The sequence below is a fragment of the Hyperoodon ampullatus genome (genome assembly GCF_949752795.1).
Source record: "Hyperoodon ampullatus genome assembly, chromosome: 16".
Classification (NCBI taxonomy): domain Eukaryota; kingdom Metazoa; phylum Chordata; class Mammalia; order Artiodactyla; family Ziphiidae; genus Hyperoodon; species Hyperoodon ampullatus.
In genome coordinates, this window is record NC_136929.1 from 59,542,384 (window position 1) to 59,569,816 (window position 27,433).

General features: G+C 38.8%; 1 protein-coding gene across 1 annotated transcript in view; it reads left to right on the top strand.

The window, feature by feature from the left end:
- Positions 1 to 6,439: 6,439 nt before the first annotated feature.
- The window catches only part of FNDC3A (fibronectin type III domain containing 3A), a gene marked incomplete at its 3' end in the record, with an annotated part of 166,991 nt that continues 145,997 nt past the window's right edge, over positions 6,440 to 27,433 (top strand). Inside the window, exon 1 of the mRNA XM_079721855.1 lies at positions 6,440 to 6,640. The remainder of the gene's footprint in view (positions 6,641 to 27,433) is intronic.

Here is a 27,433-nt window from a genome sequence, read left to right on the forward strand (position 1 = left end):
GCTATTAGGATATCATTTTGTGATTAAGGAATTCCTTAGTCTTTCCTAATTGGTTTCTCTATAAAGAAGAAACAACATAAAAGACTTGAACCATGGATGAGCAGTTTTCTTGAACAATTGAGTCAATCCTATTTTAACTCCGTGTCACAGAGAGAAAAACCATCTTATTTGTGAAAGTTGACTGCTGTTTGAGCTGTTCTAAGATGTTCAAAGTATGGCCCATGGACTACCTTCATCAGAAACTCTTGGAGTGCTTATAAAATGCAGATTCCTGAATCCAAACCTTGGTGCAGAGGACACATGGTAGAACCACTATATCTTAAACAAGCACTCCAGGTGATTTTTATTCATGCTGAAGTTTAAGAACTACTTTTCTAGGACAGAATTAACTCTTTATCAAAAATCACTGAATCACTGAATGGATCTTTTTGATTTTTGAGAAGAAAGTAAGGCTTCCAAGGCTATTCTGGATAAAAATGAGGGCAGAAAACAAAAAGCAAAATTGCTCTGAGTAATACATTAACAAGAATTTGGGAATTGTCCCAAGACAGATTGGGGGGCGTCCCAGAAATTTAGAAAAATGTGGGGAAGGTTCTTAGTAGAGTGAGGGTCCAAAGCAACATAGTGGCAGGGTGGGGTCTGAGGAGAATGATGGCCAGTGACAAATTTCCTGTGGTGGGAATGGCCAACGTTCAATGTCAAGTTGCTTTTTATTTTATTCCTTGTTTGCTTTTAGGGAAGGAGCTGTTTCATCCATGGAGCAAAGCATGGCTGGGAAAGCATGGTGAGGGATGGAGATTGCAACAGGATAAAGAATTTGGAGCAAAAGTTAACTCTGGCCAAGTCCCCTCCTGAGTATCTTTGGAAATATTGAGGAAGGTTCTGAACTTTCCCAGCCTCACCGGGTCACATTATCCAGGACATCCTAATCATATAGTTATTATTTATTTACTGAGCATCAGGCATGTACCAGGCATTTTCAAGCATTATGCCATTTAGTCCTGCAAAGTAGGTATTTTATCTTTAGTAATTGAGGCTCAGGAGGATAACATGCCCAAGATCAATCAGTCAGTCAGTAATAGAGCTGAGATTGGAGCCCAGACTTACCTGACTCCAAAGCCTTTCTCTCCTCGCCCACATTATACCACACTCCTCAGAGACAAACAAAAAGCTTCTGGCTGCTTTAACCGGTGTACCTCCAGCTCAACTGCTTTCACCTCCTCTCCTCTTCCAGACTTGCACCAGTTCCCCATCCAAAGAGACGAGCAATGGCAGTTAGTGTTCTCTCTGGTTCTGAGTTACGACCCCTCAGGGTTGCTCAGAGGATTCGGTCAGCACAACCCTCCCACCTCAATCTTCTGTCCCAGCTCTCTTCCTCACCAGACTTTCCCCCCAAACTTCCTAAAAGGCAAGTCTCCATTGCCGTTTGACTTTTTCATCTCTTTCTTTCTCTTCAACCCATCATATCTTGTTAAGAGATGTGAAGGGTCTGAGATTTTGTGCTCCTTGCAAGCTAATAACTTAGCCTGCTACAGTTTCTTGGATGCTAGCAGAAGACCTGAGTCTGAACTTCCGTGGTGGTGCAATGGTTAAGAATCCGCCTGCCAATGCGGGGGACAGGGGCTCTAGTCCTGGTCCAGGAAGATCCCACGTGCCACGGAGCAACTAAGCCCGTGCACCACAACTACTGAGCCCGTGTGCCACAATTACTGAAGGTCGCGTGCTCTGCAACAAGAGAAGCCACCACAATGAGAAGCCCGCGCACCGCAACGAAGAGCAGCCCCCGCTCACGGCAACTAAAGAAAGTGCAGCAACGAAGACCCAACGCAGCCAAAAATAAATAAATAAATAAATAAATAAATAAATTTTTTTTTTAAAGAGGAACTTTCTCCAAAAAAAAGGAGAGCTGAGTTTTCTGAGTCAAAGGACTGTATTACACATGGCACAGCAAGCAGCACCAGCTTCCTGCTCACAGCAGTTCCTTTGCCTCGTGATCTCACCCAGGGCAACATGTAGTAACCCAGGTGATGCTGTGGGTTTGCATCAGAGCTGAGGAACCCCAAGCTTAGGAAACCTCCAATCTTTCACAATGGGCTATAAGCAAACCTGCTTAACCTTTGCTACAGAAGGAGACGTTATCATAATGCATGGTAAACAAGTGTGCCTTCTACTCCAATAGGAAACACTATCTCTGTCTTCTAAGTCTGTCTGCTATACAAACATTTGGAAAAGAGTCTAGAGCAAAAGCTGCTGGTGCCTCTGCTTACTATATGTACTGAAATATGTCAGCTCCGTGAAGAATTGTCTCCCAATGTATTCCTGTATTTCCTCCCACTAACCATACAAAAGATTCCTCTCTCAAAAGTGATCAGTAATCTCCTAATTGTATGATTCAACAACTTTCTAGAATGCTGAAAGGGACCTCAAAGAACAACAGTCAATCATTTAAGAAATATTTATTGGGCAGCTACTAAATGCCAGGCACTGTGTAAGCAAAAATAGGCTCAGTTCTCCTCCTCATGAAGGGAGCAATAGACACATACCTAGTATTTACACATACCAAATGTTACAATCTGTGGTAAGTCATAGAGGGAAAGGTACATGGTGGTAAGGGGGCTGACATCAACAAATGGTCTTGAACTTGTCTGGGAAGTCAGAAATGTTTTTCCTTACTCAAGTTAAAAGGGAAAAGAAGGTCACGTGCAGAGAGCCTATGGCTGTTGGGATTACAGCACGTTTGAGAAAATAAAAGGCAGCCAGGAGGCCTTCCACACAGGAAGCCCGGGGAGAGTGGTGTCAGATCAGACTAGAAAAGGCAAGACCTCACATGTTCTGGTAAGCCACCTTAAGAATGCTAGTCTTAGAGCAATGAGACCCTGTTTAAGGGTTTTATATGAGAAGTGGCATAATCTTATTTGCTTTTAGAAAAACTGTTTTGGCTGCAAAGTGGAGAATAAAGGCTCAGATTGTATGCAGTGAGACCAGATTAGATTGGTGGCAATCGGAAAGAAGTAGGCCAATTTTAAGATTTTGGAGGTAAAATTGCTAGCACTTGGTGCTGCAACAAATATGGTGAATGAGAGGGAGGGAGATACCAGCGGTGACTACTGCTTGTTTGATTTGAACAACTGGATAGATGAGGGGAAAGGAAAACAAGAAGAATTTTTGAACTAAGTCGGACTAAACTTTGTAACTTTGAGACTTTAAGTGAACATGTCAGTGAAGCAGTTGGTATCAGATTTGGAATTTAGGGTAAGGGACTGGGACACTAGAGACATACGTGGAAATCATCAGCATATAGATGATAACTAAAGCCATTGGGGTGGATGATGAGGTTTAGGCCAAGAGATTATAATGAAAACAGAAAAGAACCTAGACTGAATTGTGAGGTACTCCTATATTTAATAGCTAGGGAGAGGAGAAGGAATCTGCAAGGGAATTAGAGAAGTGGTACCCAGAAATATAGGAAAAAAGCCAAGAGAGTATAGTGCCAGAGGAAGAACTATTCAAGGAAATAAGTGGTCAAAGTGTTGGGTATTGGGCTTCCCTGGTGGCGCAGTGGTTGAGAGTCCGCCTGCCAATGCAGGGGACACGGGTTCGTGCCCCAGTCCGGGAAGATCCCACATGCCGCGGAGCAGCTGGGCCCGTGGGCCATGGCCGCTGAGCCTGCGCGTCCGGAGCCTGTGCTCCGCAACGGGAGAGGCCACAACAGTGAGAGGCCCATGTACTGCAAAAAAAAAAAAAAAAAAAAAAAAAAAGTGTTGGGTATTATTCAGAGCTCGAAAAAGATGAGGATTTTAAATAACCCTTATTTTATTGATCATAAAAATGAAGCACTGAGAAGTGACTTGTTCAAAGTCAGTGTAAATGCTTGTCCCTCTCTGGATTCCCAGAGAATTCATACTGGTGCCCATGCTAGGATTATTTATGTGTGTGATTCATTCTCTCCACAGAACATAAATTCCCCAGTCCTCGCTTGACTCAACCTTACAGCATTGTACACTGTTGACTAATCTATGTCTACTTCAGTGACATTCTTGAATTGTCTTAGTCTCCTTCAAAATAGCTGTTCTTTCTTGTTGTGGCTATACATGTAGGGATGCCCAAAATATAATTTTTTTAAAATTCCATTTCTCCCACCTCCACACCCAACCCCAAAGGAATCAAAATCTTGAAGGATGGATTACAAGATTCTGTCTTTTTAAAAAGTTTCCAAGTAGGGGGCTTCCCTGGTGGCTCAGTGGTTGAGAATCTGCCTGCTAATGCAGGAAACACGGGTTTGAGCCCTGGTCTGGGAGGATCCCACATGCCGCGGAGCAACTAGGCCCGTGAGCCACAACTACTGAGCTTGTGCGCGTCTGGAGCCTGTGCTTTGCAACAAGAGAGGCCGCGATAGTGAGAGGCCCGCGAACCGCGATGAAGAGTGGCCCCCACTTGCCACAACTAGAGAAAGCCCACGCACAGAAACAAAGACCCAACACAGGAAAAATTAATTAATTAATTAATAAACTCCTACCCCCAACATCTTTTAAAAAAAAAAAAGTTTCCAAGTAGGAAGCTTTGGAAATTACTAGCGTAGAGTCGGGTTTGGAAACCACTCCCTTAGTCTCAAACCAAACAGAGCTAGGGCAGCAATACAGAAAAGCCACCCAACTCACCCACGCTCTAATAAATCCTTTTTTTTTTTTTTGCGGTACGCGGGCCTCTCACTGTTGTGACTTCTCCCGTTGCGGTGTGAGCACAGGCTCCGGACGCGCAGGCTCAGCGACCATGGCTCACAGGCCCAGCCGCTCTGCGGCATGTGGGATCTTCCTGGACCGGGGCACGAACCCGTGTCCCCTGCATCGGCAGGCGGACTCTCAACCACTGCGCCACCAGGGAAGCCCCAAATCCTTATTTTAAAACAAAATACAGTTGTGCCTCAGTTATCCAGAGACCAGCTTTCCAGTAATTGTCTGGAAGAGGGCCAAATCTGGAAGTTAAGAAAAGGAAACCTCTCTGGCAGAAGAACTTTTTGAGAGTGAACAGCAATGAAAATATCTCAGGATACCACTTGACATACAGTCACTGTCCTATTTACTGATGGGAAGAAGAGGAAGAAAAGAAATCTCTCATTGGCTGACTGTCGATATAAACATCTGATCAATCATCACCTGGAACCATAGAGAAAAGCAGTCAAGAAAGGAGAAAAGAGTAAAAAATAGTAAAGTAGAAAGGATGAGAGGAAGGATCTGAGCGGATCAAGAGGCAGATGAGGAGATGAGAAGTAGTGACAGATATTAGAAAAGGTGATGAGAACACTCCAAAGAGAAAAAAAGAGATCACCTAAGTAGAGATCCTATATACCTCAGCAATCCCCTGGGACTAGCTTATGGCCAAGGTATGGCGTTTGATGGCTAGTCATCAACAAAGGATTTCATTAACCATTGTATTCCTTAAGAATGTAGGGAATAAGTACATTTTAAAAGGATTTCTGTTAAAAGGTGGGGAAAAAAGCACTGCTGTTTTTTAAAGGCAGCACAATTCATAAACTGAAATAAAGCCAGAACAAGGAGGCTGGGTACGTCGTCATTGTTTCTGAGGGGACAGTTCCTGGGGTTAGACTCCCCGTCCCAAGGGCAACCCCCATCCCAAGTCCTCCCGTGGAAACCGCAAAAGGAAGCAGCCCTGACCGGCCCTCAGGCATTATTGCAGCGCCCCCAGTTGCTGGAGGTTCAAGGAAATCTCGGCCGCGTTCCCTTGTAAGTCTTCGGGCTGTTGCACAAATTAAGGTAATGGGTTTCCACGCGTTTCGACTGGGGAAGAGACCAAGAAACTAACCCTCACGTTTCCAGCTGAAGTAAATATCTAAATATTTTTGTTTGTTTAAGAGCTCCTGGGGTGTAAGCGTTTGGGGTTGAAACCATCCAAGCCCACTTCGGTTGGCTTCCTATTCCTTGGGGGAGTGTCTTTAAAAGCACCTGCCGGCATTAAGTTTTGTACTTCCTGAAAAAGGCCGACCCGGTGCGCCTCAGAGGGAGTCTTTTACAGTCTGGACTGAGAAGTGTGTGAGCGGCTCCAGGAACGTCAGCTGGCTCCTCATTTCCCTAGTGTCGCTAGCAGCCTGGCCGAGGCGGCGGCTGCGACGACCCAGGCGTAGCCGGGCCTCAGGAGAGAGCCCGGAGCCCCGGGAGGGCGGTGGGCGCCCCGGCAGCGGCGACGGGGACTCTGATGCCCCGCACCGGCGGCTCCGCGAGCGCCTCGCGCTCACGGTAAAGACCAGCGGGGCAGCGGGCCAGGGCGCGGGGCGGGGACGCGGGGTCCGGGCCGGCCGGGGGCGCCGTCGGCTGGGCTCGCGCAGCCGCACTCGGCGCGCCGACTCCGGGCTCCTCCTCCCGGCTCCGTAGTAAGCATGGCGGCGGCGGCGTTCGTGGTCCCTCGGGTGAAACAGAAAGCGGGAGCTACGCGGAGAGGGAGCGAAGAGCGGGGCTGAGGCGGCACCGTCACTGCCGGGAAACCACCCCAACAGTCAGTGCGCCGGCGGCCGCGGCGGCCCCGAGAGCTGGCTCTGCCGCTGAAGTGGAGCGAGAACGATCAGGAACCCGAAGAAGAGGTGCCGGGGTAGCCGCCTTCCTCCGCCTCAGAGCGGCGTGACTCGGAGGTGAGAGCGCGGGCGCTCCCTTCGGGAAAGGTGGGGGAGACCGAGGCGTCCGGGTCCCGTCCCCCCCGCCCCCCGCCCCCGCCCCCGCCCGGGGCAGGCGCCGCGGAAACCGTTAGGCTGGGTGTGAGGGGCCGGGGCGCTAAGCGGGGCTCGGGCCCGTCGAGGGGCCTGGCCCACCCGGTCTTGTGGGCGCGCGCTGGGCGGAGGGGAGTGGGCCGCGGGTGGGACCCGTCCACTCACGGGGCACCTGCTGGGCCCGAGTCTCGCCGGGAGGCGCTCGGCGGGGCGCGGCCGCGGCCCCGCCACCAGCCCTAGGAGGCGGCGCGGCGGCTCTGGCGGTCCTCCCTCCGCCCCCCTGGCTCGCGGCCCGCGGCGAGCCGCGCCGCAGACGGCGGCGCTGGGGGGTGGGTTGCGGAGCCCTCCGGAGCGGATCGCCGAGCGGCCGCGGCGCCTTCGGTGTTGGCCGCCGGGCAGCCGCCAAACTTGAACGCTCCTCTGAAGAGAGTTTCCCCCGCTCCTGTTGGGGTTAAAACCTCGAAAACCCGCCTTTGTGTATTTGATCCTGTTTGGCTTGTGCCAATACCTGGCCGTTCCTCCAGCCGGCGGAGTTAACCACCTGTTCGGTCGGGGGGTGGACTCCGGGCTGCAGTCCTCGCCCTGTTTAACAGCCTGGATCTTTGAACTTCTGACACAGCTGTGGAAGGACGTCATGCGTTAGGTAAAGAAAATGAACACGTAATTTAGCCATAAAATCGGGGGCAGAACGGCGGCGGCTTTAATGAATGTAGTCGTTAGTCGTTCTTTTATTAAACTGTTAACGTTAAAAGCCTTGGGATAGTTTTCTCTGGGGGGAAGGAGGGTAATGGATAGCGGGGTGCTAGGAATCATAAATACGGGATTTTCTTTTGTGAAATTTCATGTAAGTTCTTTTGGACACCTTCGTGTCTGACCATCTATTAACAAAGAAAACCAGGCTGACAAGATTTTTTTTTTAACTGTATAATCCTCATGTATGTGTAGACTGTAGGCTCTTAAAACTGAGCGGCATAATTATTTAGCTTTTTCCCGTGGTCTGTGTTTTTAGCTCTTGGAAGCAAAATTGGTGTGTGTTTTTCTGTATTATAAGAATGAAATAACAAAAGTTGAACTGTTACTATAATGTTTTATCACCATGATAGTACCAGCACCAGCGCTAAACATATGCCACCCGGGAGTTGGAGCCATATGTTAGGCAGAAACTAATTGAGTTTTGTGGCTATGATCTTGTATTTGGGTAAATATTTAGTTTTTGTGTATTTGCTAAATCTGTAGTTCTTGCCATCGTGTAAGTTTTTAAATCACCTAAAAATAGTCCAGAGAAATGAGTCCCCTGCCTGTTTGATATTTTCTTGGTTGGTTTGACTTTTCTCAAGTAATGAGATAAAGTGCCCACTGAGACAGATGGTGGACTTAAAACAGTGATAAAAAGGATTTTACACATCTTTGATAACACAGAACCTAAAATTTTGCTTTCAGCTTCTTAGCCCGCTGAGAATTGTTGCTATCACCACTTATACCAGTTATTGGGAAGAAGGGATGATGACTTGACAGGAAAAAGATTTTGTTAAAATTTTTATAAATAGTGTTATGTTTAAGAATTTTAGCACTATCACAAATTTTATGAAATTTTCTTCTTTCCCTTCATAGAACACCTCTCAGTTTTCTTGTGTAGGTTAACTGAAAATTTTTTATCTCAAGCTGGCTGCTTTTAACCACCTGTATGCTTCTGAATGAACTCCCCCACTTTCCATTTTGTCTGAACCCTCAAAAATCATTGACTGTTCAGGAAAAATAAACTTCTGGTTAACATTGGCTTCAATCAAACATAATTATAAGGGTAATTTGCTTCTCCCAAATTAATCATATGATTCAAAAAAACAGATTTGGTGTCATCTATGTCATCACTTTCCCCCTTTGTATGAGTAACTGAAAGCTGATTTATCATGCATTTAGTGATTACGATTTAATTTTTAAAGTTCTACAGTATAATTTTGAGCATGTTTTATTACTAATTATGAAAAAATTTCTCCCTCTTCTCTGACCAGCCAGGCAGAGGTCAGGATTGAGAGGTTATAAAACCCAGAAAAAAGAGAAGCGATGCATGATTAATAATTTTCATCGTCTTTTGTAGCTTTACTTAGGTAAAGAGCATTTAATTTATAATTTGTTTTAGACTTATGGGTAATAATTATGCCTGTTTAAAAATATTTGTATTTTTTTTAACGTGCATACATCCAAGGCTTGTGCATCTTCTATTTTGCCTATATTTTTAAGATACAATTTGATGAAGTAACCTAAAGGTTTTGTTTTATTTTTCATGTTCTTGGTACATTTTTCTATGAAAATGAGTCTAGGTGATATCTTTGAGCATGATGTAGCGATATGTGTGTGATTTCTAATTTTATTAGCCAGGTAATCAAAAGATAAATAATTGTTTTTTTCCCCTAGCAGTCTCTAGCAGACTTCAAATAAATTCACAATATTGTAAATCCAAAGGTTTAGAATACTGTGCATGCAATTCCATTGAGTCTTTTAGTGCTTCTTTTTATCACATTGCAAAAAGAAAAAGAAAAGTGGCCCATATGGATATCAGTGTCGAGCTGCTTGCAGAAAGAAATTAATGACCAGTAGTGTTGAAAGGCAACTTTTTTTTTTAACCTGTATTGGGAGCTTTTATAATTTTCTTAATATTTTGGTCCCATTTTATTTCAGAGTGTTATGCTGTGGTCTCCTTAACCCTTGATCTTTATCTCTATCCTCCCACTATTGTAGTTTTGCTTATCTTTCACATATACTTTCTAAGTTTGCATTGTAGCCTATGGTCTTCCATCAAGTTCCTTTGTAGGTGTCTTCCTTTGATATTTCCAATCACTTATCACCCATTACCATTCCTCAGGCTGTTTTTTCTCCAAGGTAGAGAGATGTGCTACTATTAGAGCGGGGATACAAAAGCAATAGGATGTGTTTCTTTCCTTCAAGTAGTTTACAGACTAGTTGGGGATACTAGACTAACACACAAGAAATCATTAGCAAAAATATAAGATGGCATTATTAAATTGTGTGGCAAGGACTGTAATTTAAAGGAAAGTGAGGCCACTGAGGGCTAGAATGATCCTGGAAGGCATTTAAAGGAAGTCAGACTTGAAGCTTAGGAAGGATTTAGATATCTAGCAAAAGGAAAGACTTTCCAAAAAAGATTGACAGCCAGAGCTGGAAGTAATAGCAAGGAGACCAGTCTGAGAGTGTGTAAGGTTAAGTATCAGGAGGAAGAAGGAAAGAAGGTTAAAGTCAAGATTTTGGCTAAGCCCTACAGCATGGTCAAGAGAGTAAGAGGCAGGGCTGGACAAGTTTGGCTGTATCATTATGAACCCATCACTGAAAGAATGCTACATCTACTAAGTTATTTATATTAATAACTTAAGCTTTATGTATGAGGAATAGCTTATATGTTTTATATGTGTGTGTTTATTACAGTTTAGATCAGGGATCAGCAGACTTTTTCTTTAGAGTGCCAGATAATATTTTAGGCCTTGTGGGCCACTTACTGTCTCTGTTGAATATCCTTTTTTGTTTGTTTTTTTTTACAATTGCAGGATTTGGCCAGCGAGCCTGGTTTGCTGACTTTTGGCTAATAATTGGCTAGGTAATTGTCCATATAGCACATAATGTGAGCTGCCTTACATCATTTGTTTACATGGTTGTTTTGTGTTTTGTTATGACTATCATTTATGTTTTTTCCCCTATATTATAGTAAGAATTAAGAGAACATGCAGAAATTAGTATTATAATTGTTCTTTTGTGGCCAGACTTCTAGCAACTGCCTAGACTGAGTCTCAGAACTTGGACATAAAAGAAGAAAAGCCTTTGAGCTAGGCCTTAGAGCAGTGAAAATAGCTACACCATGGAATTTATAATCTGTATAAGGTTAAGTATATCAACTGCCTATTCAGGTTGTATTTTAAACTTTAACTGGCATTTTAGAAGCCTTAGCTAGGATGCTGGTGGCCTATAAGTGACAACTGGGGAGCAGGCAGTAGGAAACCTTGTTTTTAAAAGTAGTCTAGGTTGAGTTAGTGAAGAGACAAACAGTTGGACATCCCTCAATAACTCCAAGAGTCAGTGTGTTATAGAATAGTCTAATAATTGATATTTACATTGATGAGTTTGAGCCATCAAGAAAAGATTGTATCATGTTTAGATTAAGGCAGAGAAAAAAGACCTAGAAATCTCTTTTTAAATATTTTCATTATGATTATTTAAAGATAAGTTACAGTGATTTAAAGGATAAGTATCAGTTATTTTGAAAATTCATTTACATGAAATACCTCTTTGAAGTTGCTAAATTTATAGGTGTGTATTTCTAAAGCAATTCTATTTCCTTCACATTGTGTTTCATGTACCATTACCAGGTAAATAGTGGTGCCTCAGGTTATGGTTGCATGAATAAATTCGCTAGGGTTACTCTGTATTTTGTATTATCAAGAAAGTAAGAATATAGCATAAGAGCATTCTTTGATTCAACAGGCATTAGTAAATACATTCTGTATATCAGAGATAGTATTAGGTGCTGGGGAAAGTAAAGATGTGTATGACGGAGAGCTGTCTGGATAAAATCAGTGGTGTTTCTTTTTTTCCTCTTAAAAACATTAAAAGCAAACAAACCAACAAAACCCCAAAACTTAAGTTAACTTTTGTCCTTTTGCCTATACTAGCATTTTCCATACTTTTTAAATGTATGTACTGTCTTAAGTTTTAAGGCAGTACAGGCCTTTTGAATTAAATTTCAGCCTTCATGGATTGCTACCCAATAAAAGTGTGGCTTTTTAAATTTTGGTTTAAGAAGAAATTAACAATTCACTCCCCTCCCCTTTGTTAGTACTTGAAACAGCTTCATTATTCCAGCTGTTTCCGTTTCCTAGATAGGAGATAAAGTACCTTGGATCTTAGTTCCAGCTTCACCCTTGTTAGCCGTATGATCTCAGATTCGTTTTTTTCAATCTTAGGTTCCCAATTCTTAAAATGGAGAATAATGTCTATCCTGATTTCCCCACAGAAATATTGTGAGCAACCAAAGAGATGTTGGAAACCATGACAATATTAAAGTACCATATGTGTTTACATTAATGCTACTACATTGGAAGCAGTGCAGCCTTTTTTTTAGTAAGACCAGAAATCATGAGTTCAAGTTTTATCCTCCAAACTTCTGTAAATATAGTATTCCAATAAACATTTAGTTTACTCGAAAGTTTTAACTGCCTTCTTGGCAAAGAGAATGCACATTTTAAAAGCTTTCTTTCCATTCTTATTAATCTTTCAGTGTGGTCGGTATCCAGTGCCTCTGTTCTTTGCAAGAGAATACTGATCTTCATTCCAAGGAAATTCAGCTAGTCTTTCCACAGTGGGATAAAAATATGCAAAAGTGAATTCCTTATAGTTTTCTTTTTTTCAAGTAGAAGACTATTTATCTATAGTAATAAGATCCACTTGAACTCTCATTGGAAACTTGATTATTTTTTTAAAAATCCCATATAGACTTGCCAGATATGTGGTGGTACTCTCATTTTACAGATGAAACTATTACTTCTGATTGACTTCCATCTCTCTTCCTCCCTCACTTCTTGAGATTGCTTATGTGCTAATTGTTAGAAAGACAGAGTAAGTATGATGTGTACTTTGACATAAACCTTGGTGTAAAGGTTATCTAAATTTGATAAATTAGGTTGTGTTAATCAGCCTCTATCAGAAGTGTCTGAAAGTTACTGTTTGCTGTTTTCCTTCTTCAGAATCCACATTTTAATATATATTTGAACAGAATAATTTAAACAATTTAAGTGATTTCTTAGTGAAATCCAATTCCCCAGTAAGGAGAAAAAAGATCTTCCTGCTTCTCTGGGGGTTCTAAACAGATGTTTAAGTACATTTTAAAGCACAGTTAAGAGTTTTCTTTAAAAAGTAATTATATGCTTTCTTTTGCAGAAATAGATGTCATATACAACAACTATGTACTTATGTTGAGATCTAGCTTGAAGGAGTAGTCATTTCATTTACTTCAAAATCAGTTTCTCTTAAGATTGGCTTAAATAAAAATAAAAGTGAAAACATGATTTATAATTTCTGATTTCATTATGTTTACATTTTCTAGATACTTTTGGTTTGCTTGTAACAGCCATTCTTTTTTTGTTTTCCAAAGATGTTTTATTTTTTTTTAACTCTTATTTTATATTAGAGTATAGTTGATTAACAATGTATTAATTTCAGGTGTACAGCAGAGTGATTCAGTTATACATATACATGTATCTACTCTTTTTCAAATTCTTTTCCCATTTAGGTTATTACAGAGTATTGAGCAGAGTTCCCTGTGCTGTACATTGGTCCTTGTTGGTTATCTTTTTTAAATATAACAGTGTGTACATGTCAATCCCAAACTCCCAGTCTATCCCTCCCCCCACCCTTCCCCCCGTGGTAACCCTAAGTTCATTCTCTAAGACTGTGAGTCTTTTTCCTGACAGCCATTCTCAGTTACAGTTTCATTCTTAAGACTTGATTTTTTTCTATGTAGTATTTTCATTTGCAGTATATACTTTTTCCTTACATTTTAGTTAATGAAATATACTTTTGTTTCTTCCATATTAGGACTAGCTATTTCCAGTACTTCAGATTAGTAGATAAATCATTATTCCTCAAATGCCATAGTATGCTAGCAATTTTATTTTTTTGTTGATTACATGAACCTGACCAAAACTGGTCTAATGTGTGTGATAGAGGAGACTTTGGATAAAATGTACAGGCAACTGTTCCTCTAGTTCGTTTTCAGGCTGCTTCCAGACTAATATTTTAAAAATATGAATTTATTCAAATCATTGCTCAGTTTTAGAAGTTAAAGCCACACTACAATTTCTGCTGCATCAATTGTAATATCTTCTATCTCCATTTTAGAGTTTATACTCTGTTGGTATCCTGTGACTATATCTATTTCCCACCACTTCCCAACTTTGTTGTATAAAGAGCATATGTTTTACATTAGGCAGATAAAGGTTTGTTTGTTGGCTTCTTCCCTTACTGGCTGTATATAAACTTGAGCACATTGCTTTTACCTCAAGGAGCCTTACTGTCTTCACTTTAAAGAGGGGTAATATAAACTGGGTAAAGGGCAAATGGAATCTTCTACATTATTTCTTACAATTGCATGTGAATCTATAATTACCTCAAAATTTAAAATTTAATTAAAATAAAAATAAATAAAAAATAAATAAAGAGGGGTAATATAGGATCTATCTCCTAGAATTAGCTGCTGTAGGGATTAAAAGAAAGAGCCCATTTAACATGGCAAGTAAAATACTTGCCATAGGATATTTATATGTAGAACTTTGAAAGACATTTCTAATCATTATTACTCAGGTATCTAAATTCTTCCTTTCACCATTCATTTATTTATTCATCTGTCATTTGTTAAAAACCTTAAATGTCGTAGGTACTTAGAATATGAATGTCACAAAAATGAATGTCATATTCCTTTTCCTCTAGCAGTTCACACACTATGATGAGAGATAAAGACATATAAACAAATACATATTTTAAAATAATTAAAAGTAAATAAAATACCTCTTGTCTTTCATCCCTTGTGTGAATCCTTCCTATAGCTTAGTACTGAACTGCCATAGGTTTCCATAATATGCTCATAATATCATGACTGTGTATATAACATACTGTAGCATATATATGTTTTTACTTGCGTGTCTCATCTATTAGACTATGAACTCCTCGATTTTGAACAATACTTCTCGGGTCGACAGGGGTTTTTTTTTGTGGGGGGGGGTTCTGTAAAGGAGCAGATAGCAAATATTTTAAGCTTTGTGGCCATATGGACTCTGTTGCAACTACTTAACTGTGGTGTAGGAGCATAAAGATAACCATAGATAATTATAAACATTGGGTATAACTGTGTTCCAATAAAACTTTATTTATAAAAGCAGGCAGGAGGCCAGATTCAGTGTACGGGTTTTAGTTTGCTGACTCCTGCAATGCCGCATACCTTACAGCTGGCAGATATGAGGCACTCAGTAAATGATAATAATTAACATATATTAAATGCTTTCTATGTTCTGTGTACTATTCTAAACAACTTTTCATGTATCAGTTTCCTTAATCCTTAAAACAACTCTCTGAGGTAGCTATTATTGTCATCATTTTAAAGATGAGGAAACTGAAGCACAGAGAAGTTAAATAATACACCTAAAATCATACAACTAGTTAATGAAAGATTTGGGATTTGAACCCAGGCATTCTGACTCCAGAGCCTGGCTCTGAAAATTATTAAATCATACCAGTTCTGATACGTTGAATCCCAGGAGTATAATATTGATTCAGCATTAGGAAGCATATTAATGTAATTCACTATACTAATAGGTTAAAGGGGAAAACTGTATGTTTATATCTCTTTGGTGCTAAAAAAAAAATCATTTTCTAAAATTCAGTTTTCATCAACAAGAAATAATCTTATAAAGGGTCTCTACCAGAAACCTGTATTAAATGTCATAATGAAATATTAGAATTACTTTCATTAAAAGATAGGAACACTGGTCAAAGTCTTAGCCAGTGCGTTAAGAAACAAGAAAAATAATTAACCTCGAAATAATGGGGATTGGGAGTGAGTTGGAATATATCAGTGTTACTAGTTGCAGTTGATATGATTATCTACTTAGACAAGACAGGCAACAGAAAATGATTTGAGTCAAAAAGAGATTTCAGTAAGCCCACTGGCTATGAGATAAATTTAGAAGATTCATTAGCTTTATTATACACTAGCAATAACCAACTATGAAAAACAGTAAGAAAAGTAGAAGCCTAAATTATAAAATACTTGAGAAATTTTAAAAATATGCAGCACCATCTGAAGAAAACTACAAGAAATCTGAATGGATGGAGGAATAGTATATTCCTGAATGTGAGAACTTAATACTATAAAATTGGCAGTTCTCACCAAATTAATACAGTCAGTGTAATCCTAATTAGAAATCCAACAGGATTTTTAAAATGAAATTTGACAAACTGATGTTTCAAGTTTTGAGAAGGAAAAATGCACAAGAATGGCCAGATAAATTTCAAAAAGAAGCATAACAAAGGGGAACTTACCCATCAAAGATTAAAACATACTGTACAATTATAATTATTAAAATAAGAATTTGGAGTAGGAATGAGCAGGTTGATCAAAGGAACAGAATAAGGAATTCAGGAGGAGCTCCATGGTTACAGAAGAATTTATTGCATGATTAACAAGTAAGTAATGGAAGAGCTAGTCTATAAGTGATGGGGGACAATTGGCTGTCCAGTTGAGGTAAAGATAATTAGGTACTCACTTTGTGGCACTCTCAAAACTAAGTTCCAGTTGGACTAAATATAAGTAAAAAAATAAAATGGCAAAAATTTTGGAAGAAGTGAATTTTTAAAAAGTGTCAGTGTAGTGAAAGCCTTTTCAAATAAGACGTCAAACTTAGATGCCATTTAAAAAGGCAGGCAATAGATTGGGATAAAATATTTGACATGCAGTTGACAAAATTAATATTCAGAGTATATAAGGTGTGCCTACAAATTAACCAAGTCAACCTGGTAGAAAATGAGAAAGAATGTACAGAAATTCATAGAAGTAGAAATATAGCCTATAAAGTTTTGAAGAGATGCTCAAACACACCAGTGGTAAGAGATTGAAAACATCGAGATATGATTTTTTTTTAATCTTTGCTAATAAAATTGGCAAAAATTGGAAAACCTTAGTAGGTGTCAAATTGGAAAGTAGGCACTCATAAACTATTGAACAGAGTATAAACAGCTTCATCTTTTTAGGGTAAAAGTTTAGCTGTATCTGTCAAATTTTTTAAATTTATTTATTTATTTTTGGCTGCATTGGGTCTTTGCGGCCGTGCGCGGGCTTTCTCTAGTTGCTGAGAGCGGGGGCTACTCTTGGTTGCAGTGCGTGGGTTTCTCATTGCAGTGGCTTCTCTTGTTGCAGAGCACCTCTAGGCATGTGTGCTTCAGTAGTTGTGGCTCGCAGGCTCTAGAGCACAGGCTCAGTAGTTGTGGCACACGGCCTTAGTTGCTCCGTGGCATGTGGGATCTTCCTGGACCAGGGATTGAACCCGTGTCCCCTGCATTGGCAGGCGAATTCTTAACCACTGTGCCACTAGGGAAGTCCCTGTTTCTGTCAATTTTGAAAATGCATACTTCTAAGCCAGAAGTTTCATTTCTGTGTATCTGTAACACAGAAATACTATTGTAGGGTCATAGAGAATATTACATGATTGTTCCTTGTGGAGGGAGAAATATATGAAGAAAAATGAAAGCATTTTGTGTTCATCATTAGAATAAATTATAGTATGCCCTCATAGTAGAATATTAGACAGCCATGAAGAAGAATGAAGTAGCTACAGGTGTACTTCTTTAGGAAACTCTTAAGATATTTTACATGAAAAAACAAGACACTGATCAACGCAATTTTATTTAAACCACTCCCCTAAACCTCATACATACATAAGTGCAGAGCAAAACGTCTGAAAGGGTACATTCCACAGTGGTTGCTCTGGAAATGGGAGTTGGAATGGGGCAGGAGTTAAAAATAATGTCTGTACATATGTTTTTAAGTGTAAAACATACAACTTTCATGACGTAACAAATAATAAAAAAGATGGTTTGGATTTGGTGATTGTGACTAGTCCTTGTTAGAACCATACCTTCTAGTTGGCCGGCCTTGATTTATGTCTGTTTCCCTGTGTGATTTTTTTTGTTTTTTGTTTTTTGGTTTTTTTTGTGGTGCGCGGGCCTCTCACTGTTGTGGCCTCCCCCGTTGCGGAGCACAGGCTCCGGACGCGCAGGCCCAGAGGCCATGGCTCACGGGCCCAGCCGCTCCGCAGCATGTGGGATCTTCCCGGACTGGGGCATGAACCCGTGTCCCCTGCATCGGCAGGCGGACTCTCAACCACTGCACCACCAGGGAAGCCCTCCCTGTGTGATTTTTAATAGCACATCCTTTCACTCAAAAGCTTCCCAGTTAGCGTCTGAAATCATTGTTGCTTTTAAAGTGAGCAATTTCAGTTTAGTGTTGGGTCTGAAGCTGTGTTACAGCAGGTTAAAGAAGTGAGAATTGTAGGCTAGTGATTCTCAACCTTTATATAACCATATATGCCAACTGGGACAATTTTAGTATACTTTATTTTATGAATTTCTATTATAAAAGCAATTTTCTTTTCCAAATATAAGATTATAATTTTGAATATAGTTGTTTTCAAGTCTCATATGCCTGGATATTTTGATCTCCCCTTTTAATATTAGAACCTAATATTTTAGGAAAGTTGGTAGTAAATTTCAGGAGAGATGTTAGCTTAAACTGAAGACAAAGTAAAGAGAAGGAAGATTTTTTAAAGATAAGATGAGGAAAGATTAGCAAATTTAGGCAATAATTTTTAGCTCAGCCATAGTTGTAGATTTATAAACAAAGAATATGGTTATCTCAGAAAGGACAATATTAAAATACTGGGTTCTACAGACAGATCTTACTTCCCATGGAAAATACAGAAATATTTCTTGATTTTCTTATTATATCTTATGATAAAATTCTCTATTTGGGAGAAACTAATGAAGGAAACATGTTAAATATGGTGAAGTTAGTAATACAGCTTTTACAGAGGAATTCAAACCTTTCAGTTGTAAACCTAGATGCTAAGGTGTTACTTTGTTCAGAAAATATTCAGAAGCTGCTGTTTTTTTGTCTTAAACCCAAAGTGATTCTGATAAACATAACCAAGAATCTGAAACCCTGAAAAAGCAAAGTGAGTAATCTAAATATATAAGCTAGTATTTTACAAAAGGGCAATAAAATATTTGTAGATGAAAATAGAATTGTCCCAGATGTAATTACGTTGTGCTCTAAAGGTAACCCAAATGCTCTGAAAATAGCACTAGACAGCTAGGAGCTGTAAACTGGGATTTAAGAAGTACAGTTGTCACTCAGCATCTGCAGAGGATTGGTTCCAGGACCCCTGCAGATGCTCAGGTCTCTTGTATTAAATGATGTAGTACAAGAGAGTCGAATATCCGCACGATCCGCACCTACAGATACGGAGGGCTGACTGTACTTAAAAACAAAAAAAATCTATTGGTCTTATTCATGTGCACATTATCTGTCTTTTAACAGATTGGGGTTGATTTCTTGGAAGAATTCCTGCTCTCTTTTCCCATAGTTTCCTGAGTGGAAGTATCTTTGTGATGTCTTTTTCAACAAGATTGCATTTGAAATCTTATTTTAATCAGGTTTCCATGTTAGTATTAAGGTGTGATTTCTTAGTGGGGGGGGGGCTGGAGCTGTATCTCCTGACTGCTTATTAAATTAAGTTATATTTAGTGTATCTGACTAAGGAGAATAATGGCAGTGGCCCTCAAACTCCCAACCCTTATTTTACATCTCTGTTCAATTAAGAGGGATAAAAGACTGAGGCCCACCCATCCTACCCACTTTCACCTTTCCTTTCCAGTGAACAAGGAATTGGAGAAGAGTAAGATAAATAAGTTACAGTGAATACGTTGCTGACAATCTATATAAATTGCCATTTACGGTTTAAGAAAATGAGTTGATTTTATTAGATTAAACCATATGAAATTGTTATTTTAATGTTTCTGACCTTAAGTGGCAATTTCATGGGGTTCAACCTATTATATTACAGAACTATGCCCTATAATCACTGCTCTCTATATAAAAATATGTTGTTGCACTTAGAAAATATGTTGTGGCTTCCCTGGTGGCGCAGTGGTTGAGAGTCCGCCTGCCGATGCAGGGGACATGGGTTCATGCCCCGGTCCGGGAAGATCCCACATTCCGCGGAGCGGCTGGGCCTGTGCGTCCGGAGCCTGTGCTCTGCAACAGGAGAGGCCACAACAGTGAGAGGCCCGTGTACCGCAAAAAAAAAAATGTTGTAAGTTATTTAATATAAATTCACAAGCAGCACATTGCTTATGAAATGTCACCATATAAGCCAAATTGGAAAGTTTATGAATATATCTACTTTAGCAACAAGGATAAAGTGATAAGCCAAAAATATTGTTAATGAACATATGCACCATTGGACACTATAGGGTTAATCAATCAACCATCTCCGAAAACTAAATATGAGAATGATAAGATAAACATGTAGTAATTGCTAAATAAAAGCTATTAGATTTAAAACCATGACCAACTGAAGACACTGCAAAAGCCAGAACTAATTGAAGAGAGCACTGATAATAGATAAACAGATAACAAAGTATCCTTCCCCTAAATTGTGGTAATTCTGTCTGTGTTGCATGGCAGCCAAATGTCTTAGTAGAATCCTGAATCAGAGGCCCAACTAATCTCCAGAAACATATTAATTTTAGTTTATAGATAACACATTTTTTAGTAAATAAGAACTCACTCTGTAAGTTGCTGGTAAGTAATACTCAGTCTTATGCAGAAATCTAAGAAAGTACGTGTCATTTTCCCAAAATATCTGTAAAGAGAATATTGATTTTTCTTTCGGTTAAGGGTATATCAAGAGCACGTTGGCTTCCATTGGTGAACCCAGACCATACTTTTTAAAAAAATCTTGCTTTTAAAGCATTGCCATTTGTGTTCTACTTGTGATAAATTCGTTTACCTTTCTACTGCCCATTGCGTACATTAAAAATTAAGAGTAGTGAATTCAGTTCCCTGTCAAGATGGAGTAAAAGGGACTAAACTCACTCTTCTGTCTGAAACAACTAAAAAAAAAACTAGAAAAAAAAATACATGAAACAGTAGCACTCAAGATGTTAGATATCATGCAGCGGAAGAGGGAAAACATGAGCCCTAAGATTGACTCTGCCTATTGCCTGGAGAAAGTTCCCAGGGCACAGGGAGGGGTGTCCCAAGTAGGTCCCATCTCCCTGAGTTGAGATGAAGCTGGCAGTCCAAAGAGAATAGTGTGCAGGTCCAAGTACCAGAGAAGAGAGCACTGAACATAAAAAGGACCTCAATGATCTGAAGAAGGTCCCCCTTGAGTATTTAGCACAGTACTGCTAAGTGCATACCTGTGAGGAAACTACCCAGGGCTACAGAAAGAGTCACCTAAAAAGAGTATATATTAAATAAAACAGTATCCAGGCTTATACAAGGCCAGAAATAGTGCCTGTTCCCACCAGCCAGAGTAGAAAGCCTCATAATTCTCAGGGCATTTGGTAGAGTACTCTGGAGGGTCTTGGCTCAGTGGTGGGGAAAAATTAACCCTAGACTAAATGTAGCTGTGTTCCTGCCTAACGCAAGAATATAACTTTGTTCTTGCCTAAAGCAAGACCCAAAAGGATCAAACTGTTTCGAAGTCACTTAGCCACATCTCATAGCAAAGCTCAAGAATAGTTATAGGAATACAGAAATATCCAGCAGCCAACAAGGGAAAATTTACAGTGACTGACATTCAGTCAAAACTACTAAGCTTGCAAAGAAGCAGAATAATACAGACCACAATGAAGAGAAAAATCAGCCACTTGAAACTGGCCACAAAATGACATTGATGATGAATTAATAGTTAGGAACATTAAAACAGTTACGTTTGTATTCAGTATGTTGGAGAAGCTAGAGGAAAGATTGAACATGTTATGTAGAAGTATCTTCTAGATTATAATTACAGTGTCAGAGACAAGATACATTGGATGGGATTAATGGCATGTTAGACATTGCCAAAGAAAAGATTATTGGATATGAAGACATAGCAATAGAAACTGCTGAAAATGATACATACAGAGAAAAGAGAATTGTTTAAAAAGGTGAACTGAAAAAATATTTGAAGAAATAGTGGCCAAAATTTTTCTGAATTTGATAAAGACTATAAACTAAGAAGCATGATAAGCACAAGAAAGATAAATGTCTGCAAGAAACATTATAATTAAATCACTTAAAACAATGATAAAGAGGAAAAAATCTAAAGCAACCAACATTAATACAGGACAAGGATAAAAGTAATAGCAGATTGCTCGTCAGGAGCAATGTAAATTAGAAGGCAATGTAGCAATATCTTTAAAACACTAAAAGAAAAACGTGTCAACGTAGGATTCTTTACCCAACAAAAATATCTTTCAAAAGCAAAGTAATGACTTTTCAAACATGCAACAGCTGAATTAGTTAATTACCTTCAGTCCTGTACTAAATGACATGTTAAATGGAGTCCTTCAAGCAGAGGAAAATTAAACTATATGGATACCTGGGCCTGAAGAAATGATAACTACATGGGTAAATATATAAGATTTTTAAACTATTATTATTTAGGTAATTTCAAAGGACAGTTGACTGTTTAACATGATAATGATAATGACTGTGGAGTTTATAACATATGTAAAAGTAAAATATATGATAATAATAGCCCAAGGAAGGGGAGAAAGGGCAGATAGATTGTTGTTAAGGTTCTGATACTTATACCTGAAGTAGTAAGTTTAACTGTGATAAGTTAGACTGTGAAACATTAGACTGTGATAAGTTAAAGATGCATATTATAAACCCTAAAGCAACCACTAAAGTAATAAAGGATTATAGTCTATAAAGCCAGTGGGGATATAAAACGATATAATAAGAAATAATCGAAGACAAAGCAGATAAAGAGGAAAAGGGGAATGAAGAACACATGGGACAAATAGAAAACAAATAGCAAGATGGTAGATTTAAACCCAGCTATATCAATAATCACTCATAAACGATCTAAACACTATAATTAAAAGACAGAGATCATTGGATTCAATTTTTTAAAAATCAATACCCAAGTATATGACACCCACAAGAAACCCACTTTAAATATAAAGACACACATAAGTTAAAAATAAAAGGTTGGAAGATATACTATGCTAACACTATGCAAAAGAAAGCTGCAATGACTATATTAGATCAGAAGTTAGATTTCAGAGCAAAGATTACCAGGGACAGAAGGGTCATTTTGTAATAATAAAGGGATTAATTCATGAAGAAGACACAATCCTAAATTTTTATACATGATAAAACTGCAAAGAGAAATATACAAATAAGAAATTTAGCAGAGGTTCTAATACCCCTCTCTCAACAACTGATAGAACAGATAGAATGTAAGACCTAAAGCTTTAACATTTCTTGAAGAAAACGTAGGAGAAAATCTTTGTGACCTTTGATTCGACAAGGATCTCATAGATAGAACTCCAAAAGCACCATCCATAAAATAACAAATTAATCTCTTGGATTTGTCATAATTAAAACTTCTCCTCAAAAGACATTGGTAGGAGAATGCAGAGACAAGCCATAGACTGGGAGAAAATATTTGCCATCACTTAATTTGATAAAGGACTAGTAACCCAAGTATATTAAAGTGCTATCAAAACTGAGGAATAAGAAAAAACAATCCAGTAACAAAATGAGCAAAAGTATTGACCAGATGCTTAACCAAAAAGCTATACAGAGGGTAAATAAGCACATGAAAACGGGTTGAACATCATTAGTCATTATGGAAATGCAAAGCCTGGGATTTTAAATAGATAGTAGGAAAATTTGGGAGGTGATGGGTAGGTTAATTATCTTGATCATAGTAGTGGTTTCATCAGTGTATTCATGTGTCAGAATTCATCAAGTTGTATACTTTAAATGTGTTATTTAATATGTGTCAGTTGGGCTTCCCTGGTGGCGCAGTGGTTGAGAGTCTGCCTGCCGATGCAAGGGACACGGGTTCGTGCCCTGGTCCGGGAAGATCCCACATGTGGCGGAGCGGCTGGGCCCGTGAGCCATGGCCTCTGGGCCTGCGCGTCCGGAGCCTGTGCTCTGCAATGGGAGAGGCCACAACAGTGAGAGACCCGCGTACAGCAAAATATATACATATATATATATATATATATATGTATATGTGTGTGTCAGTTATACCAAAATAAAGCTATTTTTTAAATCTATAGTAGTTAGCACATTATATGTGCTTGATGCCATTTCCTAGGAACATATGAACGTGTGTGTGTGTGTGTGTGTGTGTGTGTGTGTTTTAAACTGTAGGAAATAGCAGTTTCAATCTGAGAGAAAAATTGATTTGGCTCATAGGCTATTGATTTGGCTGAAATATCCAAAGGCAACTTCAAAGGCCTCATTAAACTTGATTACTTACAAATGCTTTCTTCTCCTTAAGGAAACTATTTTTATCTATTTCTAGTTGAAGAATAAGAATGTATTCACATCTGGGTTGGGCCCTTCAAGAATGATGTATTCTTTACATTGTTATCACCCTGACTCCTTCATTATCAGTTAATACTTAGTGAAAATTAGTTTTACATCTATAATCTGTATGGTCATGGGACTAGCAGCATCAGCTTAACCTGGGAACTTACTAGAAACGTGAATTGTTGGGCCCTATCCCACACCTATTGAAACAGACTAGGTGTAGAGCCTAACAGTCTGTTTAATAAATCCTGCAGGTGATTCTGATACATGCCAAAGTTTGAAAGCTATCGTCTTAGAGCAGCAGTGGGACTTCAGATACTTAGGTACTGATAGTAGTAGAATTCATTTCAAGAAATCTCACAGGATGGCATACTTAAGACTTGTGTATTTCATCATATGTAAATTTTGCCTTCAAAAAAGAGTTAAATACTGAATAGTAGCTACTGAAACATGCCTGAGGTGTTTAGGGGTAAAGTATACTGATGTCTGCAACTTTGAAATGCGTTTTTATTTTATTTTATTATTTTTTTATTTTTTAATTAATTTATTTATTTTTGACTGCATTGGGTCTTTTTTGCTGTGCGCGGGCTTTCTCTAGTTGTGAGTGGGGGCTACTCTTCATTGTGCCTGGGCTTCTCATGATGGCTTCTCTTGTTGTGGAGCATGGGCTCTAAGCATGAGGGCTTCAGTAGTTGTGGCACGTGGGCTCAGTAGTTGTGGCTCACGGGCTCTAGAGCACAGGCTCAGTAGTTGCGTCATGCAGGCTTAGTTGCTCTGCGGCATGTGGGATCTTCCCGGATCAGGTCTCGAACCTGTGACCCCTGCATTGGCAGATAGATTCTTAACCACTGTGCCACCAGGGAAGTCCTATTTCATTTTATTTTTAATATTTATTTTATTTATTTTTAAATTTTTTTTGGCTGTGTGGGGTCTTCGTTGCAGCACTTGGGGTCTCTGTTGTGGTGCCAGGCTTCTCTCTAGTTGTGGCTCGCAGGGTCCAGAGCACATGGGCTCTGTAGTTTGTGGCACTCGGGGTCTCTCGTTGAGGCGGGAGAGCTCAGTAGTTGTGGCATGCAGGCTTAATTGCCCCGCGGCATGTGGGATCTTAGTTACCCGACCAGGGATCGAACCAGTGTCCCCTGCACTGGACCACCAGGGAAGTCCCAGATTCTATATGAATTTTAGAATGAATTTTTCTATTTCTGAAAAAAATGCCATTGAGATTTTGATAGGGATTGTATTCAATCTGTAGATTGCTTTGGGTATCATAGAATCATAACAGTATTAAGTCTTCCAACTATGAACACAGGATGTCTTTGCATTTATTTGTGTCCTCTTTAATTTCTTTTAGCAATATTTCATGGATTTCAGTATACAAATCTTTGTTTTCTTTGGTTAGATTTATTCCTAAGTATTTTATTCTTTTTAATGCTATTGTAAATGGAACAGATTTCAGATCATTTCAGTTAGTGTATAGAAATGCAACTGATTTTTGTGCATTGATTTTGTATCATGCATTTTTAGTGAATTTGTTTATTCTAATAGTTTTTTTTAAAACCTTTAGGGTTTTTTACATGTAAGATCCTGTCATCTGTGAACAAAGATAGTTTTACTTATTTATTCCCAGTTTGTATGCCTTTTATTTCTTTTTCATGCTTAATTGCTCTGCCTATGTCTAATGTCTAATACTGTGTCTATTACTATGTCTAATACTGTGAATAGATGTGGTGAGAGTGGGCATTCTAGCCTTGTTCCCGATTAGGGAAAAGCTTTCAGTCTTTCACCACTGAGTATGGTGTTAGCTGTGGGCTTTTCATATGTGGCGTTTATTATGTTGAAGTAGTTTCCTTCTATTCCTAGTTTGTTAAGTGTTTTTATCATGAAAGTGTGTTGAATCTTGTCAGATGCTTTTTCTGCATCAGTTGAGATGATCGTGTGTTCATTTTACCTTTAAAAATTTTTATTGAACTATATGCAGAGAAGTACATACTTAGTGTACAGTTCAGTTTATAATACACTAGTAGTTACCATACAACAGCCTCCCAGGTCAAGACGTAGAACAGTACCTGCACCCAAAAAATTGCCTTCATGCCCCTCCCAGTCCCCATCCTTTCTTCCTTTCCAAAGGCAATCACTACATGATTTTTAATACCACAGACAAGTTTTATTGGTTTTTAAACTTTCTATAAATAAAATTGTGCAGTATGTACTCTTCTGTGTGTTTTTCACTCACATTGTATTTGTGAAATTTATTTGTATTATTCTCTATATTACTACTTCATTAATTTTCATTGCTGTATAGTAGTCCATTGGGTGAATCAGATATAGTTTACCATTTACTGTTGAGGGACATTTAGCTTATTTACAATTTGGGGCTATTAAAGAGTAATGCTGCTATACATTATAATAATGCCACTATACATCCCTTTATGTACTTATCTTTTGGTGCGCATGTGCATGCATTTCTTTTTGGTATATACCAGGAGTCTAATAGCTGGATCATAACTGGGTCATAGAATATTTATATGTTCAATTTTGGTAGGTAGTATCAAACTGGTTTCCAAAGTGATTTTATGAGTTTTCATTCACATTCCATATGAGTGTGCTAGTTGCTCTGTAGCCTCACTAATACTTGATATTGTCAGTCTTTTCCATTTCTACTATCCTAGTATGTGGTGGTATTTCATTATGATTTTAATTAGCTTTTTCCTAATAAATAATGAACTTGAGAATCTTCTCATAAGTTTATTGGTCTCTTGAATTTCTGCTTTTGTGAAGAGCACATTCAAGTCTCATCTCATTTTTCTATTTTTTAAAAACTCAGTTTGTAGGAGGCCTGTATATATACTAAATATGTCTTCTTTTCCAGTTATATGTGTTGTAAATATTTTTCAGTCTGTGGCTTGCATTTTCATTCTCTCAAAGATTTTGTAAATGAATCGTAGTTCTTAATTTTCATGAAGTTCAATATGTCATTCTTTTCCTTTATGATTTAAGAAACATAATTTATACCCTGTTTAAAAAATCTTTCTCTGTGTCACAGTTATGAAGATATTCTTTTGTGTTATCTCTAGAAGCTTTTTTGTCTTACTTTTTGCATTCAGATATGCATACAGTCTACCTGGCATCAATTTTTTAAACATTGTTTAATTTGACATTAGCTAGAATTCTGACTAATAGAAAATTTGCAAGAATAGTACAAAGATATCCAGCTATTCTTCACATGGACTCCCCAAATGTTAATATTTTATTGTATTATTACCACATAGATGGTCAAATATTGATATATAGATATAGATATAAACAGATATGCTGGAGCCATCTTGTACTTGTGTACAAAAGTTGATTGTTAAAAATTCAGGCATTTTCAGGTCGATTTTTAAACCATGATGGCTTGAAATGGGACATGGAGGAATATGTATTCCATGGAAATTAGCAGATGGAACAGATCATTTCTCCCCTTTTTTGCACATATCAAATATTACATTATTAAAAAAACAAGCAAAAATAGATGCATAACTTAAAACAAGTGGGTATTTGTGGTCACAAGATAAGATGAGAAC